The sequence below is a fragment of the Bos javanicus genome, chromosome 6 (genome assembly GCF_032452875.1).
Source record: "Bos javanicus breed banteng chromosome 6, ARS-OSU_banteng_1.0, whole genome shotgun sequence".
Classification (NCBI taxonomy): domain Eukaryota; kingdom Metazoa; phylum Chordata; class Mammalia; order Artiodactyla; family Bovidae; genus Bos; species Bos javanicus.
The window spans coordinates 13,730,407-13,745,970 of NC_083873.1; the positions used below are offsets into that span (position 1 = coordinate 13,730,407).

Sequence of the window (15,564 nt, forward strand, 5' to 3'; positions counted from 1 at the left end):
GGGAAATGATTTTTGGATGATGTGAAGTGAAAGTTGCTCAGTCATGTCCGACTCTTTGTGACCAGGTCAGAATACTGGAGTGGGTAGCTATTCCCTTTTCCAGGGGATCTTCCCAACCCAGGGATTGAACCCAGGTCTCCCGTATTGCAGGTGGATTCTTCACCGGCTGAGCCAATAGGGAAACCCAGAAGAAGGTCTTCCCTAACTGGGAACTGAACCCGGGCATGGTGGTGAGTGCGCCGAATCCTAACCACTAGACCAATAGCACATAGTAACCTGTAGACTGAGGCTTATTAAATGAATGAAGAAATGAACGAATGAATGAACAACTCCTAAATCTTTCTGCAACTTCTCCTTTCAACTGTTTTTTCAACTCTAGGTTTTCCCTGCTATCCAAAAGTAGAGTGTTCCTATGAAACCTTCGGTAAACTGAAGTGGTATAAAGCAAAGAAGCAATTATCTTAGGGCACATCTTGGTATTAATAATAGATACATAAACCAAACTGAGAAAAAGCACAGATGCTCACAGACACAATTCAGAGCGCTGGTGGCCTGATGCTGAGTGTAGTTCCTGAGGAAGGAGCCTGGTGTGGTCACTCTAGCTACTTGGGAGTGTGCTGCCCTCAAACAGTTCACTACAAACAAAAACTGAATGCTGTTTTTGCTTTAGACTTTTTTTTTTCTTATAAGAAAAAATCCTCTTTGGATTTCTTTGCTCATCAAAAACAGGTACCAACTTTCACAAAGTGAAGTGGTGCAAAGCAAATTTTTGAAAGCAGGGACTACCTGTATGTACTCCCACTAACTTCTTTTCAACTTTACTGGGATTGTACTTCTTCACTTTTCTCCTTCAGCTTGAGCTCTATGACCCAAATCTCTTTAAAATTTAAAACTCCATTGTCTCACAGGGAAACTCTAATCTTGGAATAAGAATTATTTTCTATGTCTGTACCTGAGTACCTGTGGTGCTGGAGAAAGTTATACAATAGGGTACCAACAGTTTATGACAACCCTAAACAGATCTTCAAGTACATTCCTATTTCATTTCTCTGCTGAATGTTTTTGTTTTTGTTTTTGCTCTTTACACAGAGCTATTTCAGATCTCTTTTAAAAATCTTCAACTGCCTCCTACTCCTTTCGCCCTCTCCTCCAGCAAATTGCTTGACCTCCTATTTCTCAGGAGAAAGAGAAGTCAGAAGAATTTCCTTAACTTTGTGATACTAAATGTATCAGCTACCAAAGTTTATGTCCATCTTTTCTCCTCTTTCGTTACAAATACAGAAACAAGGAAGTATTCCTTTTCCATTACCCCTCTGTCTCATATATATTCAGTCTTTCCCTCTGTTGGCTCCTTCTCATCAGTATTTAGACATGCTTAGATTTTCCTCCATTAATGCCACTAGCTCTGCCTGGCCTTTTCTTCTTCATAACCAAACTGTTTGAAACAATTCCCTCTGCTTGTTTCCATTTTTTAAATCTTTGTCAGGAACTGTGAAGGGACTGGTGTTTCACCCCAGCAGTTCCCAACCTTTTTGGCACCAGGGACTGGTTTCGTGGAGACAGTTTTTCCATGGACCAGGGCTGGGGTGGGGGAAGGGATGGTCCACGCAGACTGTATTATTGTGCGCTTTATTTCTAGTCTGTGGTGATCTCAGGATATTCTGCCTTGACTTTAGGGTTAGGGTGCAAGCTCCTATGGAATCTAACGCCACTGCTGATCTGATGGGGGTGGCGCTCAGGTGATAATGCAGGAGATGGGGAGCAGCCACAAACACAGATGAAGCTTCACTCACTTGCCCTCCACTCACCTCCTGTTTTGAGACCTGGGACTGGGGACTCCTGTTTTATCCTCCAAGTTAGGATCCCTGTCTTGGCGTCAGGGATATTGGTACCAGACGCAAGTCTCCTGGGTCAGAGAGAAATGACTTCACTACTCATGCCACAAGCAGCAGCCTGAGTTTCATGTTGACGTTGGTTCTCTTTAAGTCCCACAGGGTGACAGAGTAGCCAAGCAGATGCTGCATGCAGTGCGTTTCTGTCACAGCTGAGGGACTTTGAGCTTAGGGAACTCTCATCTTTTATAATGGGCTGTAAGCAAATCTGCCTGACGTTTGTCCTGGGGGAGACATCATCTTTATTACACTGGGTGGCAAACAGTCTGTCCTCTACTCTGAAAGGAGACACTATTCCTATCTTCCAAGTCTGTTCATTTAGCAAACATCTTTGAAAAACAGTCCTTAACAAAAGTTCTCAATGCAAGAGACCCATGGAGAATTGCTCCTAACAATTTTCCAATCAGACCTCAACTTCTGTTGGCTTCTGTTCTTTTACACCACCAAAACAGCTCTTATAAAGATTACCAATAAACTGCCATATCAATAAATTAAGAGATCTGTTAGGGGGCAGTACCTGGCAGTCCAGTGGTTAGGACTGTGTGCTTTCACTGCTGGGGGCTCAGGTTCAGTCCCTGATCAGGCAACTAGGATCCGACAAGTTGTGCAGCATGGCCAAAAAAAAAAACCAAAAAAAACCCAAAAAACAAACAGAAAAAAGTTTTTCAGTTCTCATTTGATTCAACTTCTAAGCAGAATTACATCTACTTCTGCTTCATTGACTATGCTAAAGCCTTTGACTCCGTGCATCACAACAAACTGTGGAAAATTCTTCAAGAGATGGAAATACCAGACCACCTTACCTGTCTCCTGAGAAATTTGCATGCAGGTCAAGAAGCAACAGTTAGAACTGGACATGGAACAATGGACTGGCTCAAAATTGGGAAAGGAGTTATGTCAAGGCTGTATATTGTCACCCTGCTTATTTAATTTATATGCAGAGTACATTATGTGAAATGCTGGACTGGATGAAGCATAAGCTGTAATCAAGACTGGTGGGAGAAATATCAGTAACATCAGATATATAGATGACACCACCCTTATAGCAGAAAGCAAAGAGGAACTAAAGAGCTTCTTGATGAAGGTGAAAGAGGAGAGTGAAAAAGCTGGCTCAAAACTCAACATTCACAAACCTAAGATCATGGCATCTGGTCCCATCACTTCATGGCAAATAGATGGGGAAACAATGGAAACAGTGACAGACTTTATTTTCTTGGGTTCCAAAATCACTGCAGATGGTGACTGCAGCAATGAAATTAAGATGCTTGCTCCTTGGAAGAAAAGCTATGACTAACCTAGACAGCATATTAAAAAGCAGAGACATTACTTTGCCAACAAAGGTCCATATAGTCAAAGCTATGGTTTTTCCAGTAGCCATGTATGGATGTGAGAGCTGGACCATAAAGAAAGCTGAGTGCTGAAGAATTGATGCTTATGAACTGTGGTGTTGGAGAAGACTCTTAAGAGTTCCTTGGACAGTAAGGAGATCAAGTCGGTCAATTCTAAAAGAAATCAATCCTGAATATTCATTGGAAGGACTGATGCTAAAACTGAAGTTCCAATACTTTGGCTACCTGATGTGAAGAGCCAACTCATTAGAAAAGACCCTGATGCTGGGAAAGATTGAAGGCAGGAGGAGAAGGGGACAACAGAGGATGAGATGGTTGGATGGCATCACTGTCTCAACTGACTTGAATTTGAGAAAACTCCGGGAAACAATGAAGGACAGGGAAGCCTGGTATGCTGCAGTCTGCAAGGTCGTAAAGAGTCAGATACGACTGAGCGACTGAACAGCAACAACTTTTTCTTTCTTCTGAATTATATGGTATTATATTCTCCTGGTTCTATTTTTCTCTCTCTGGCCACGCTTTTCTCAGTCTGCTTTGTGAGTTCACCATCCCCAACCTAGCTATTAAATATCGATCCTCAACCTCTGGTCTTAAGCTTTCATCTTTTTTCTCTCCGTATTTTCTTCCCAAATAAGCTCAATCAAATTTTACAGTTTCAATTACCACCAGTACATTAATTACTTAAACATTATACCCAGCTCAGACCTTTCTTCTGCATTCTAAAACCATATATTCAACATTTACACTTGGATATCTTGAATATGGGCTTCCCAGGTGGCGCTAGTGGTAAAGAACCCACCTGCCAATGTAGGAGACCTAAGAGATGCAGGTTTGATCCCTAGGTTGGGAAGATCCCCTGGAGGAGGGCATGGCAACCCACTCCAGTATTCTTATCTAGAGAATCCCCGTAGACAGAGGAGCCTGGCAGGCTACAGTCCACATGCTCGCAAAGACTGACTGACACAACTCATAGCACAGGAGCACTTATCTTGAATATACTTCAATATTCAACACATCCAAGGCCAAACCTGATTTTCCTCCTCAAAATTGGTCTTCATTCAATGAACAGACCCTCAGGAATAAAATCTGTCCTTAATTTCTACAAGTCAGAAACTCAAGAATGATCTGTAAAGCCTTCTTTTTCCCAATTTCCTGTAACCAATTTATCAATGGGTTCTGTTGATCTTAAATCCTAAATATTTCAGGCATTTATAGTTTTCTAATTTTTCTTCTGTGTTGACTGGTATACAGTCTGCCTTCTTAACACCTCCCTTTCTGGTTCTTTTTATTCCTTCCTATGGATGTGAGCTACTAGTTGGTGTCATTTCCTTACTCCAATACATCTTGATTTCCACCTTTGTATTTTGTGCTGATATTGTCAAATATATTTCAGTATGTGATAGGCTCAACAATATAATTATATATATACTTTATGCAATTGCTTTTTTAAATCCATCAAGAGAAGATGTGCTATTATACTATCGTTTGTAATTATCCACATAATTGCCTTTACCAATCCTTTTTTTTTCTGGGTGTGTGGATTCAAAGCACTGTCGCTATCAACTGCTTTCATCCTTATGATTGCCTTTAAATGTTCCTGTAAGATAGATGTTTTAGGAAAAAATTGTTTTTATCTGGGAATGTTTCACTTTTATTTTTGAAAAGTAATTCTGCTGGATATAGGACTGTGAACAGGTTTTAACTCTCAGCACTTTTACTGTGTTGTCCTTCTGTCCTTCAAGTTGCTGATGAGCAATTGACTTGATCTTACTGGGGTTTCCTTGTATGTGATGAGTTGTTCTTCCTTTGCTGCTTTCAAGACTTTCTCATGCTCTTTCATCATTTTGACCACAATGTGTCTGGATTTCATTGTTATTTCTTGTATGTGTAGCTTAATGCTTTTCATTAAGTTTAAAAAATGTTAAGCCATTATATCTTAGAATATTTCTTATATTTTTTAAAATTACTTTATTATTCTTATTTTTTATTTAATTTTTGGCCATGTCACATGGCATGTGGGATCTCAGTTCCCTGGCCAGTAATCAAACCTGCTCCCCCTGCTTTGGGAGCATGGAGTATTAACCACTTGACCACCAGGGAAGTCCTGAGTATCTTATATTCTATAGAATATTTCTGTCTCTTCTCTTCTAATATTCCTATTATTTGTATACTGATGTGTTTAATCATGTTCCACAATTTTCTGAGGCTCTGTTCATTTTTTTTCTATTCTTTTCTCTCTCCATTCTTCAGGTTGCATAATTTCTGTTGCTCTACTTCAAATTCACTGATTTTTATCTTCTGCTTATTCAATTGGGCTACTGTACTTTCAACTAACAAGCCTCTTGATAAAAGTGAAAGAGGAGAGTGAAAAAGTTGGCTTAAAGCTCAACATTCAGAAAACGAAGATAATGGCATCTGGCCCCATCACTTCATGGCAAATAGATGGGGAAACAGTGGAAACAGTGGCTGGCTTTATTTTTGGGGCTCCAAAATCACTGCAGATGGTGAATGCAGCCATTAAATTAAAAGACACTTACTCCTTGGAAGGAAAGTTATGACCTAGATAGCATATTGAAAAGCAGAGACATTACTTTGCCAACAAAGGTCCGTCTAGTCAAGGCTATGGCTTTTCTAGTGATCATGTATGGATGTAAGAGTTGGACTGTGAAGAAAGCTGAGCACCAAAGAATTGATCCTTTTGAACTGTGGTGTTGGAGAAGACTCTTGAGAGTCCCTTGGACTGCAAGGAGATCCAACCAGTCCATTCTAAAGGAGATCAGTCCTGGTGTTCATTGGAAGGACTGATGCTAAAGCTGAAACTCCAATACTTTGGCCATCTCACGTGAAGAGTTGACTCATTGGAAAAGAGTCTGATGCTGGGAGGGATTGGGGGCAGGAGGAGAAGGGGATGACAGAGGATGAGATGGCTGGATGGCATCACCGACTTGATGGACATGAGTTTGAGTGAACTCCGGGAGCTGGTGATGGACAGGGAGGCCTGGTGTGCTGCAGTCCATGGGGTTGCAGAGTCGGACACGACTGAGCAACTGAATTGAACTGTACTTGCAACTCAAGAATTTCCATTTAATTAAAAAGAAAAACAATTTCTCTCAATATTGTCTACTTGATGAGACACTGTCATATTTTAGTTCTTTAAGCATGTTTCCTTTAGTTTGTTGCATATTATAATAACTGTTTTGAAGTCTTTGTCTAAGTACATATCATTCAGTTCAGTTCAGTTCAGTCCAGTCACTCAGTCACGTCCGACTCTTTGCGACCCCATGAATCGCAGCACGCCAGGCCTCCCTGTCCATCACCAACTCCCGGAGTTCATTCAGACTCACGTCCATATATCATTGGGCCCCATCAAAGACATTTTCTATTGTCTGATTTTTTTTCCTATTGATGGATCGTATTTTCCTGTTTTTTTTTTTTTTTTTTTTTACCATGTTTCATAATCTTTTTTCAATAATTGGACATTTCTGATATATTTTTGCAACACTAGATACTGACCCCTACCACTACTCTGGAGGTGGTGGTGGTGGTGGTTTGCTTATTTGTTTAGTGAGTTGGCTGAGCTAATTCAGCAGTCTAGTCCTTTGCAGTGTTCAGCCTCTGATGTTCCTATTCATGTTTTCTCCCTTGTTTTCATCTTTTACTCTCATTACCTAGAGGCTCCCCCTGGGGTAGTATAGCTGTTTATTGGTTAGAGGTTGTGCTTATGATTCCTTAGTCTTTATTTTTATTCTTCACCACTAGCCGTACTGGAAACTGCTATTATAGTTCAGAGACTTTACTTCTTTGCCCTACATTCAGCCAGGGGACTGGTAGCGTGGAGGTGCCTACACTTACTACTCATGAGAGGGTACAGCCTTGGGCATGTATACAATTTTCCGGACTGCCGCAGGTGATTGTGAAATCTCTGATCCTTGCTTCCTAGGAGTTGTCCCTGGGTCAGCACAGCGTACCATTTAGTCAGTGTTTGGTCACAGGTTGTAATGAAGCCCCTTGTTCTTACTGAGGCTTCTGCCCTATGTCAGTGGGTCTCTGTGCAGCTTAGGGAATGCTTTCAAGTCTGCTCCACATCCTGCTGTAATGCTCCCAAGTAGACGCAGCCTCACACCTGCACACTTGCCTTCCTGATCCTCACAGGTGACTATGAGCCCAAGAGGGTTCTTCATGTCCGACTCTCCCTGGCTCTTTCTGCAAAACTTCTGGATGCTCTGTTGTTTTCATGTATTATGGGGCTACCAGACTCCTTTCAATTGCGCTTCAGCAAGATCTGTACTGTTTTCAACACCACCATTAGGCACGGAGTTCTCCACTCTTTCTTCCCAACGAAGTCAGATCCAAAGACCTCTCTATTTTTATTATTTGCCTTTCCCCTGGGCAGAACACCCGCACCACTGCACTGCAGCTGGGGGCAGAGACTCTGTTTTCCTAGAGTGACAGTCCTGCTCTGTAAGTAGGTACTGAGGGTGGGGAGCCGCTCTTGGTCTTGGCTTGCTCCTCTTGGTGTGGAACCTCTGCGCTGTAGTGGTGTGGGGCAGGGTAACTGGGCCTCAGTGTTCTCAGCTGCTGTGCTTAGGGTGGGGGTTGCTTGGGGGAAGGGAGACTTGGAACAGACTTCAGCCACATAGACCTGAAACAGACTTCCTGTAACACGGAACTGAGAGGGGAGGCGGGGAAGGCATGAGAAGCCCTACCCTTCCAGGGTGAAACTACAGCCCTAGACTGAGAGTTAGCGGGACAGGGGAACCTAATTTTCTTGGCTACACATGCTGGGGATGGAGCTTCTGTAACACAGCACTGTGATGGGGAGGTAATGGATTAGGTTGTGGCTCACAAATACTTACTGCTCTTACCTAGATTTGGTAGATTTTTTAAAATGAATGTTTTTTACTTGCTGTATGCTCTTTAGGGTGATTCCCAAAGATTTTAAATGATATTTTATTTTAAATTTTCTCCTCTTAAATTGTTGTTTTCCTGGGACAAAGTCTGCTGAGTTCCTTACTCCATTTTTCTGGAAGTCCTACCACAGTTGTTTCTGGACATTACTTACTTTTGATGGTGTATTGAAGGATAATTCCTGTAAGGATAAGCCAGGGGATCCTGGGTAGTACTCAGCATGTTTTCTGGAATTAACTGTAGGACGTTAAGCATTTTGAAGAGTGTTTATTTTTCATATATGCTGTGATAGTCAAATTCTGGGTATACAAGTTCAATTTTTGAAGTTCCCATTTAGTCATATGGTCCCACTAACACTTTATTTTTTTAAAAAAGGACTTAAAAAAAAACTTTAAGCATTTACTTATACATAAAGCCTAAATGAATAAAAAACAATGGCTCTTTTGTTCTTTCTCATTTCCTCTCATATCAACCATTAAAGAGGCAGTTTTCCTTCTTTACATAGCAGAGTCTAGCAAATATTTTAGTTGGTAATTAATTCATTTTTTAAAAATTAAGCCTAAGGAAAGTTAACTGGAAATTCAAATCTCAGAATACTCTTGCTTTTCCCTTTACTTGCTTCCAATACATTAAATCTTGTACCCCCAAGTTTGTTTTTTAAAATAATTTTTACCATAGTAAAATACTTTGTTCTTTGTTATCAGTATTTATAACCCTCTGGAAAAGCTTGTAAGAGATGCAGAAATGTCAGAAGTAAATCAAGAATGCTTTGTGAGCATTAAAATCATCTCTTCCTTTCTAACTCCCCATATTATTAATAAATCTTTACAGCCCAGAAAGAAAAAAGTAAATAAAGAAATAAACATATTAATATATGTAAGAACAAATAAGGCTATCTTAAGCTATCATGTTTATTCAATAAAACATTTAAAATTATTTTACTTTCAAAACACTTCTGCTTTGAGAACCAATTCAATAAAATTTTCCTGATACCTAAAATGTATTAGATAAATAAGACTATATCCTTAACTCCAAGAACAATTGGAGTAACAATTCAGTAAAATGTTAATATTTATATAAAAATAAGTAGATTTTTAAGGCAAAGTATGATGTGTTTAAGAGTTGCAAAATGCTTGGCATTTAGATAACAAAAGGTGAATTTAGTAAAAAAAAAAAAATTAAATCAGGAGAACTGGCAAAAAAAGTGACTGCAATGTTTTCAAATATTTAGATGATGTCTTTAAAAACGATATAAGCATGTTTAACTGCTTTTGTCTTATTATATAACAGAATAGTGGTTTATAGCACTAATGCACTATAAACTGACTCCATGGTTAAAACATCTTTACCTCAGCATTTCGTTACCTGAAGAGACTCATTTTTCCTCTCTTTATTCCTTTTCATCTCAAAGGCTGGCCCTCTGTGGAGATGCTCTAAACACAATATGCTTTAAACACAATAAATAATGCTTAAATGAAGTTTTTAAAGAATTTCACAACATAGCATTAATTTTTAAAACCCTAATATTTATTGAATATCTATTATGTGTTGGCTAGTGTTTTAAGTACTTCAATCTTCAAAATATAAAGAAAACTGAAGAAAGATTATGTAATTTAGTCAAGATCACTAATAACTGGTGGAGTGAACACACACGTTCAGACAGTCTGCCCTAAAGCCCATGTTCTAAAGCCCTATACTGTAAGCTCTCTTATAAATAAACATAAAATCAGTCTTGTAATCACTCACATTCTATTTGTTTTAATGCATCAGTTTTAACAGCAGTTCAAAGTTATACTTGTCTTGGTTAATTTATATTCAATAAAAATAATGGCATTTAAAAATAGCTTTGACTAGTTTACATTTGACTCACTGTACAATATAGCAACTGGTCTTCATTGTGATAAAATTTGACTAAGATTTAAAATTTTTCTTTCTTTAAAACTAAAAACCAAACCAACATCGAATTCTTAATTCCACCACTTGAGAGAAACATGTATTTTATTTGGACAGAAAATAAACACCTTTTCTTTCCCCTTGAAATGTTCTTGTCCTCACAGTATGAACAATGAATTTCTAATACAGTAGAATGTGCTCCAATGATCACAGAAAGGCTGCCTTTCTTAATAAAATGATTTTTGATTGATTATAATTAAGGAGAGGCAAAATGAAGGATCAAGAACAACAACAGAAACAAGCTGGAAGTCAGTTTCAGAGGGGTTTTAGACTGAAAGGGCTTCCCTGTGGCTCAGCTGGTAAAGAATCTGCCTGCAATGCAGGAGACCTAGGTTTGATCCCTGGGTTGGGAAGATCCCCTGGAGAGGGGAAAGGCTACCCACTCCAGTATTCTGGCCTGGAGAATTCCATGAACTGTCTAGTCCATGGGGTCGCAAAGAGTCAGACACGACTGAGCGACCTTCACTTTCACTTAGCCTGAAAAGTCTCCCCCTCCAAAACATCAGAATTTTGTTTCTCTCAATCCACCTCACCATCTTACTAGACCTCTCAAAAGAAAGACCTGTTTTGAAAAATATCTTGAGGCTTTCTTTTAAATGGGCAGGAGTCTCACATTTGCAAAAGATATTCAAGAGACAGTGTCATACTGTGATAAACAAATAGACAGTAAGAAAGTAGCTATAAAATTTAAAAGCCTCTGGATTACTTCTAGATTTAGCTATTTACTTTCTCCTTGCGGAACCCACAGTCTACATTCAACCACAAATTCATAGCTACATGTTCTCCCACACTCTCAGATTTCCAGCAACCTCCAGTCTCCCTGCTCCTTCTAAGCTGCTACATGGTGGTGGTGTTGGTAAAAACTGCTCAGATGCCTCCTTACAAAATCACGTTGCCTCAGCATCTTGGTACTCCTACATAAGTGGAGGGGGTCACCTCTTGATAACTACCCATCCAATTCCAAATTTTTATTGTTCCAAATCTTTCCTACTTTATCATTCCTCCTTAGAGGTGTTGTTATTATTTTTAAGGTTAAACAAGATTCATAATTCCAAATGTCTGCATCCATAAATTTAAATACAAAAATGGATTTAAACTGTAACATACTTTAATTCCTAAAGCAAAAGAAGCAATATGGAGATCCTGATTGAAACTGGAACATTTGTGTATCAGGCAAGTCACACTTCCTTCCAAGACAAAATCAAGAAAGGAAAAGACATTACAAAATCAAAGACACTTGTCAGAATGTGAAGCACTAAGTAGGTGAGGGCTGGTTCTTAAAACCACTGGGTCCATTGTTGTTGTCCCAGTTGCTTGACCACACCTATTGAAAGAGCCAACATTTATGACTTTGGAAATGCTCCCTTTTAAAATTAAATTTTATCGTAGGAGTTTTAAGTTTATTCCTAGGCTTAAGGAAGTATATAGCTTTATGAAAATTTGAAAATTCTACTTGGTTATGCTATTACGTTATCTTTTCCATAGTATATTTAAAGACTTAAAGATAAATATGGCTGCTATGTATACTAAAACTAGGCAAAAATATGGACCATCCTTGTTAGAATTAAGTTCCCTCTTTCCTCTATGGTTAGCTTTTTATCATTAATTTTTTACTAAGATCTATAATGGGATTTCTGTCTCACAGAAAATCTAAGAGTACTTACGAATGGGACAATGTTTTAAAAAGCTATGAAAATGCCACTCACATAACAATGTTCATGAGTGGTTTATTGTGTTCTGTATAATAACAGCTTCTTGTTTTATATACTGCACTTTTGTCTGATTCAGTGACTTGGCTGATATTTTTTCCTTGCATTCTGAAATAACCACTTCTGTGCAGTTTCTTATGAAATGAAATAAATGTCTATTGCATTAGCAATCAACCATTTGGACTAAGTGGTGAAAAATTTAACTGCTTCTCCTTATTTATGACACTAAAGAATTTGTAGGAATCTAGTCTTGTAAATAAAAGTATGTGGGTTTATAAAATTTCTTATGGAAAACATTTTTTTTTGAAAAATAGTATATCTACATAAGCTACCTTATTTTATAATAAAGTGTATTACTTAGTTTAATCTTACGTAAATAGTAATATAATGAAAATGACAGGTTTTCTGCCTACTGTAATAAAGCCTCTAGTCATGTTCTAAAGTTACAATCTTCTCTCGGCCTGTTTTGTACCTGCGTTTTATGCAAGATGTGCTGTGCCCTACTTGTGGCAAGCCTGCACAGATCTGAAAGATTTGCCAGACCAACAGCTGCTTACTTTCAGGAAATCATACTCTTGTTCTTGGTGTGTGTCACGTCCTCCCTGAGTACCACTAGTCTTTGATTACTAAACTCCAACTCTCATAACTCACAGTCCTTGACTCGCAGAATAATCTGGCTTGCAAAATAAATCCTTTAGTCAATTCAGTTCAATTCAATAAATAATAACTGGATGCCTGCCACAAGCAAGGTAAGTGCTGTGAGGTACAGAAAGCAAATAATCTATACTCCTTGCTATTAAGCTGCTTAATATATAAGCAAAGATATGCACTCAAATCACCATATTCAAACACGGCTGAGGCTGCCCCTAACAATGAAAATGACCTGTACTTTTTATAAAAGATTCATAGTTTTCTTATTTTTCTCAGTTAAGGCAACTTTTCAAATTTCTAGACTTGTACGCTCAATTGCATATTCAACATTTCTATGTAGATATCTGAAGCAGAAGATATTAAGAAGAGGTGGCAAGAATACATAGAAGAACTATACAAAAAAGAGCTTAATGACCCAGATAACCACAATGGTGTGATCAATCACCTAAACCCAGACATTCTGCAATGTGAAATCAAGTGAGTCTCAGGAAATATCACTACGAACAAAGCTAGTGGAGGTGACAGAATTCCAGTTGAGCTATTTCAAATCCTAAAAGATGATGCTATGAAAGTGCTGCACTCAATATGCCAGAAAATTTGGAAAACTCAGCAGTGGCCACAGGACTGGAAAAGATCAGTTTTCATTCCAATCCCAAAGAAAGGCAATGCCAAAGAATGCTCAAACAATGGCACAATTGCACTCATCTCACATGATAGTAGAGTAATGCTTAAAATTCTCCAAGCCAGGCTTCAACAGTATGTGAACCATGAACCTCCAGATGTTCAAGCTGGATTTAGAAAAGGCAGAGTAACCAGAGATCAAATTGCCAACATCTGTTGGATCACCGAAAAAGCAAGAGAGTTCTAGAAAAACATCTACTTCTGCTTTACTGACTATGCCAAAGCCTTTGTGTGGCTCACAACAAACTGTGAAAAATTCTTAAAGAGATGGGAATACCACACCACCTTACCTGTCTTCTGAGAAATCTGTATAGAGTTCAAGAAGCAACAGTTAGAACCAGACGTAGGACAAAGGACTGGTTCCAAATTGGAAAAGGAGTATGTCAAGAATGTATATTGTTACCCTTGTTATATTGTTATTTAACTTATATGCAGAGTACATCATGTGAAATGCTGGACTGGATGAAGCATAAGCTGGAATCAAGACTGCTGGGAAAAATATCAACAACCTCAGATATGCAGATGACACCCTTATGGCAAAAAGTGAAGAAGAACTAAACAGCCTCTTGATGAAAATAAAAGAGGAGAGTGAAAAAGCTGGTTTAAAACTCAGCATTCAAAAAACTAAGATCATGTCATCTGGTCTCATCACCTCATGGTAAATACATGGGGCAACAATGGAAACAGTGACAGACTCTCTTTCATGGGCTCCAAAATCACTGCAGATGGTGACTGCAGCCATGAAATTAAAAGATGCTTGCTCCTTGGAAGAAAGGATATGTATGACCAACCTAGACAGCATATTAAAAAGCAGAGACATTACTTTGCCAACAAAAGTCCCTCTACTCCAAGCTATGGTTTTTCCAGTAGTCATATATGGATGTGAGAGTTGGACTATAAAGAAAGCTGAGCACTAAAGAATTGATGCTTTTGAACTGTGGTGGTGGAGAAGACTCTTGAGAATTCCTTGGACTACAAGGAGATCAAACCATTCAATCCTAAAGGAGTCTACCGGGAGCCAGCACGGGAGTCTCCACCCATGACAAGGTCATGTGGGAGAGTTCTGGTGCAAGGCGAGCCAGAACTCGAGGGGTGCCCCTCTGGGCCTGCCTGAGCGTCTACCCCAAAACCAGAATCTGTCTGTTTTACTATTTTACGACTTTCACCAACTCCTCTGACATTAACAGGGGGCTATCCCCGACCACCTTTCTCTGTAAGAAAATCAACTTAAAACCTAGTTAATAATAAGTCTCCTGGGTGTAATAGGAGTGTTTCAACTCAAACCCCTCTGATGACTTTTCTAGCTTGCCTGACAGGTTTGTTCATATTCACAGCCTCCCAACCACGAGAGGCACGGAAAGCTTAAGATATTCTAACAATGCACAGCTTCTCAGAGAGTTAAAATTGTTAAAATAGAACTAGTAGAGGATTTCTTTGTTGAGCTAATGCTTGCTGCCAAGTTTCCATATCCCTTACCTATTGTGTCCCTGGGAGTGTATTGATTCATATAGTTGGTGTATAAAAATGTAAGTAGTAGCTTTAATGTTTGTAACCTTGGACCCTTGAGTTAATTCTTTTCTTGTTATAGCCCACCACACTTTTGCCCTATAGGAATGCAACTTTATCTAATGCTTTCAGAGGGTGGCGCCTGACTTTAGAATAATCACCTTTAGAGAAAAATAAGTTTTCTGAAGAAAGGGTCATAAAATGTTAACAGGCTTCCTGGCCAGAAGATGATGTAAATCACCTAAAACTTTTGCATATAAGTTTGCAGAAAGAAAGCCTGGCTTCGATAAGAATCAAGGACTGCTGACCTTGCATGACTCTACCCGCTCTCCACCACCCCCATCCCCCACCCCACCCCTTAGCCTCTATGCACAACTTTAGGTATAAAAACTACTTTGAAAAATAAAGTGTGGGCCTTGTTTACTGAAGCTTGGTCTCCCCATGTCGTTCTTTCTCTTTCCTTTTCCTATTCAGGCTGATTCCATGGAGCACAGGGGCTCTCTGTGTTCACTTTCCTGCCTGGGCTCCTAAGACCCACTTGAGAAGGTGCCTAAGGTGGGGCACCTTCTGTGATTCGAGAGGGCACCTTGGCCTACGTGAACAGAGCACGTCCCGTGCTGGGGCTTTATTGGCTTTCTGCGTAAACCAAGGAATATCAGCCTCTTTTCTCTCCTCTATTTTCTTAACTGCAAAATTCTTTCCTTATCTTTATCTCTTTATCTCTTCTTTTAATCGCTGACGCTGTCTCCGGAGGGAATCCCTGGATCCTACTGGGGCTGGACCCAGGTAGGAGTCAGTCCTGATGCTAAAGCTCCAATTCTTTGGCCACCTGATGTGAATAACTGACTCACTGGAAAAGACCCTGATGCTGGGAAAGATTGAAGGCAGGAGGATAAGGGGATGACAGAGGGTGAG

General features: G+C 39.3%; 1 protein-coding gene and 1 long non-coding RNA gene across 2 annotated transcripts in view; one reads left to right on the forward strand and one right to left on the reverse strand.

Moving 5' to 3' along the window:
- FAM241A (family with sequence similarity 241 member A) overlaps nt 1–15,564 on the reverse strand; it is a 45,293-nt gene that overhangs the window by 12,185 nt on the left and 17,544 nt on the right. The gene's annotated exons all lie outside the window — the stretch shown is intronic.
- The window catches only part of LOC133249253 (uncharacterized), a 31,796-nt gene that overhangs the window by 6,531 nt on the left and 9,701 nt on the right, over nt 1–15,564 (forward strand). The window lies entirely within an intron of this gene.